Source organism: Coregonus clupeaformis, chromosome 31, assembly GCF_020615455.1.
Source record: "Coregonus clupeaformis isolate EN_2021a chromosome 31, ASM2061545v1, whole genome shotgun sequence".
Taxonomy (NCBI): domain Eukaryota; kingdom Metazoa; phylum Chordata; class Actinopteri; order Salmoniformes; family Salmonidae; genus Coregonus; species Coregonus clupeaformis.
The window spans coordinates 28,555,605-28,560,446 of record NC_059222.1 but is presented as its reverse complement, the minus strand read 5'-3'; positions in this window follow the sequence as shown (position 1 = coordinate 28,560,446).

Genomic DNA, 4,842 nt, shown 5'->3' with positions numbered 1-4,842 from the left:
ATTGCTGGTGGCACAGCGTCTGTGCCACCAGCAAGTACAGACAGTAACGTTAGTATAAATCCCCCGCACAGTCCCCGCAGCCGGACAACTTTCTCATGGCTTCTGGAGGGAAATACTGTTGGAATGCTCAACCGGTGTCGCTCATTCAGCCGACAGAAACCTTCAACCGGTTTTCCCCATTATGTAGCGAGTCGGAGTCTGAGTCTGAGTCTTCTCTAGTCTCTACTCCTCCCGTTACGGGGTCTGAGACTCGAAGGCTCCCACCATTAGCTCTGACAAATTGAAAACCCTAGTCATTGGCGACTCCATTACCCGCAGTATTAGACTTAAAACGAATCACCCAGCGATCATACACTGTTTACCAGGGGGCAGGGCTACCGACGTTAAGGCTAATCTAAAGATGGTGCTGGCTAAAGCTAAAACTGGCGAGTGTAGAGAGTATAGAGATATTGTTATCCACGTCGGCACCAACGATGTTAGGATGAAACAGTCAGAGGTCACCAAGTGCAACATAGCTTCAGCGTGTAAATCAGCTAGAAAGATGTGTCGGCATCGAGTAATTGTCTCTGGCCCCCTCCCAGTTAGGGGAAGTGACGAGCTCTACAGCAGAGTCTCAGCACTCAATCGCTGGTTGAAAACTGTTTTCTGCCCCTCCCAAAAGATAACATTTGTGGATAATTGGCCCTCTTTCTGGGACTCACCCACAAACAGGATCAAGCCTGACCTGCTGAGGAGTGACGGACTCCATCCTAGCTGGAGGGGTGCTCTCCTCTTATCTACCAACATAGATAGGGCTCTAACTCCTCTAGCCCCACAGTGAAATAGGGTGCAGGCCAGGCAGCAGGCTGTTAGCCAACCTGCCAGCTTAGTGGAGTCTGCCAATAGCATAGTCAGTGTAGTCAGCTCAGCCATACCCATTGAGACTGTGTCTGTGCCTCGACCTAGGTTGGGCAAAACTAAACATGGTGGTGTTCACCCTAGCAATCTTATTAGGATAAAGACCTCCTCCATTCCTGCCATTATTGAAAGAGATCGTGATACCTCACATCTCAAAATAGGGTTACTTAATGTTAGATCCCTCACTTCAAAGGCAGTCATAGTCAATGAACTAATCACTGATCATAATCTTGATGTGATTGGCCTGACTGAAACATGGCTTAAGCCTGATGAATTTGCTGTGTTAAATGAGGCCTCACCTCCTGGTTACACTAGTGACCATATTCCCCGTGCATCCCGCAAAAGGCGGAGGTGTTGCTAACATTTACGATAGCAAATTTCAATTTACAAAAAAAAATGACGTTTTCATCTTTCGAGCTTCTAGTCATGAAATCTATGCAGCCTACTCAATCACTTTTTTATAGCTACTGTTTACAGGCCTCCTGGGCCATATACAGCGTTCCTCTCTGAGTTTCCTGAATTCCTATCAGACCTTGTAGTCATAGCAGATCATATTCTAATTTTTGGTGATTTTAATATTCACATGGAGAAGTCCACAGACCCACTCCAAAAGTCTTTCGGAGCCATTATCGACTCAGTGGGTTTTGTCCAACATGTCTCTGGACCTACTCACTGCCACAGTCATACTCTGGACCTAGTTTTGTCCCATGGAATAAATGTTGTAGATCTTAATGTTTTTCCACAAAATCCTGGACTATCGGACCACCATTTTATTACGTTTGCAATCGCAACAAATAATCTGCTCAGACCCCAACCAAGGAGCATCAAAAGTCGTGCTATAAATTCTCAGACAACACAAAAATTCATTGATGCCCTTCCAGACTCCTTCTGCCTACCCAAGGACGTCAGAGGACAAAAATCAGTTAACCACTTAACTGAGGAACTCAATTTAACCTTGCGCAATACCCTAGATGCAGTTGCACCCCTAAAAACGAAAAACATTTGTCATAAGAAACTAGCTCCCTGGTATACAGAAAATACCCGAGCTTTGAAGCAAGCTTCCAGGAAATTGGAACGAAATGGCGCCACACCAAACTGGAAGTCTTCCGACTAGCTTGGAAAGACAGTACCGTGCAGTACCGAAGAGCCCTCACTGCTGCTCGATCATCCTACTTTTCCAAATTAATCGAGGAAAATAAGAACAATCCAAAATTTCTTTTTTGATACTGTTGCAAAGCTAACTAAAAAGCAGCATTCCCCAAGAGAGGATGGTTTTCACTTCAGCAGTGATAAATTCATGAACTTCTTTGAGGAAAAGATCATGACCATTAGAAAGCAAATTACGGACTCCTCTTTGAATCTGCGTATTCCTCCAGGGCTTAGCTGTCCTGGATCTGCACAGATTCTGCGAGGGCCTGGGATCGGGAGAGACACTTAAGTGTTTTAGTACTATATCTCTTGACACAATGATGAAAATAATCATGGCCTCTAAACCTTCAAGCTGCATACTGGATCCTATTCCTACTAAACTGCTGAAGGAGCTGCTTCCTGTGCTTGGCCCTCCTATGTTGAACATAATAAACAGCTCTCTATCCACCGGATGTGTACCAAACTCACTAAAAGTGGCAGTGATAAAGCCTCTCTTGAAAAAGCCAAACCTTGACCCGGAAAATATAAAAAACTATCGGCCTATATCGAATCTTCCATTCCTCTCAAAAATTTTAGAAAAAGCTGTTGCGCAGCAACTCACTGCCTTTCTGAAGACAAACAATGTATACGAAATGCTTCAGTCTGGTTTTAGACCCCATCATAGCACTGAGACTGCACTTGTGAAGGTGGTAAATGACCTTTTAATGGCGTCAGACCGAGGCTCTGCATCTGTCCTCGTGCTACTAGACCTTAGTGCTGCCTTTGACACCATCGATCACCACATTCTTTTGGAGAGACTGGAAACCCAAATTGGTCTACACGGACAAGTTCTGGCCTGGTTTAGATCCTACCTGTCGGAAAGATATCAGTTTGTCTCTGTGAATGGTCTGTCCTCCGACAAATCAACTGTACATTTCGGTGTTCCTCAAGGTTCCGTTTAGGACCACTATTGTTTTCACTATATATTTTACCTCTTGGGGATGTTATTCGAAAACATAATGTTAACTTTCACTGCTATGCGGATGACACACAGCTGTACATTTCAATGAAGCATGGTGAAGCCCCAAAATTGCCCTCGCTAGAAGCCTGTGTTTCAGACATAAGGAAGTGGATGGCTGAAAACTTTTTACTTTTAAACTCGGACAAAACAGAGATGCTTGTTCTAGGTCCCAAGAAACAAAGAGATCTTCCTGTTAAATCTGACAATTAATCTTGATGGTTGTAAAGTCGTCTCAAATAAAACTGTGAAGGACCTAGGCGTTACTCTTGACCCTGATCTCTCTTTTGACGAACATATCAAGACTGTTTCAAGGACAGCTTTTTTCCATCTACGTAACATTGCAAAAATCAGAAATTTTCTGTCCAAAAATGATGCAGAAAAATTGATCCATGCATTTGTTACTTCTAGATTGGACTACTGCAATGCTCTATTTTCCGGCTACCCGGATAAAGCACTAAATAAACTTCAGTTAGTGCTAAATACGGCTGCTAGAATCCTGACTAGAACCAAGAAATTTGATCATATTACTCCAGTGCTAGCTTCCCTACACTGGCTTCCTGTTAAGGCAAGGGCTGATTTCAAGGTTTTACTGTTAACCTATAAAGCGTTACATGGGCTTGCTCCTACCTATCTTTCCGAGTTGGTCCTGCCGTACATACCAATACGTACGCTACGGTCACAAGACGCAGGCCTCCTAATTGTCCCTAGAATTTCTAAGCAAACAGCGGGAGGCAGGGCTTTCTCCTATAGATCTCCATTTTTATGGAACAGTCTGCCTACCCATGTGAGAGACGCAGACTCGGTCTCAACCTTTAAGTCTTTACTGAAGACTTATCTCTTCAGTAGGTCATATGATTGAGTGTAGTCTGGCCCAGGAGTGTGAAGGTGAACGGAAAGGCTGGAGCAACGAACAGCCCTTGCTGTCTCTGCCAGGCCGGTTCCCCTCTCCACTGGGGTTCTCTGCCTCTAACCCTGTTGCAGGGGCTGAGTCACTGGCTTGCTGGTGCTCTTTCATGCCGTCCCCTGGGAGGGGTGCGTCACTTGAGTGGGTTGAGTTACTGACGTGATCTTCCTGTCTGGGTTGGCGCCCCCCTTGGTTTGTGCTGTGGTGGAGACCTCTGTGGGCTATACTCGGCCTTGTCTCAGGATTGTAAGTTGGTGGTTGGGGATATCCCTCTAGTGGTGCGGGGCTGTGCTTTGGCGGAGTGGGTGGGGTTATATCCTTCCTGTTTGGCCCCTGTCCGGGTTTCTTCGGATGGGGCCACAGTGTCTCCGGACCGCTCCTGTCTCAGCCTCCAGTATTTATGCTGCAGTAGTTTATGTGTCGGGGGGCTGGGGTTAGTTGGTTATACCTGGAGTACTTCTCCTGTCTTATCCAGTGTCCTGTGTGAATTTAAGTATGCTCTCTCTAATTCTCTCGTTCTCTCTTTCTCTCTGAGAACCTGAGCCCTAGGACCATACGTCAGGACTACCGGGCATGATGACACCTTGCTGTCCCCAGTCCGCCTGGCCTTGCTGCTATTCCAGTTTCAACTGTTCTGCCTGCGGCTACGAAACCCCCTACCTGTCCCAGACCTGCTGTTTTCAACTCTAAATGATCGGCTATGAAAAGCCAACTGAGAGACCTGAGCCCTAGGACCATACGTCGGGACTACCGGCCGTGGTGACTCCTTGCTGTCCCCAGTCCGCCTGGCCTTGCTGCTATTCCAGTTTAAACTGTTCTGCCTGCGGTTATGGAACCCCTACCTGTCCCAGACCTGCTGTTTTAAACTCTAATGATCGGCTATGAAAAGCCA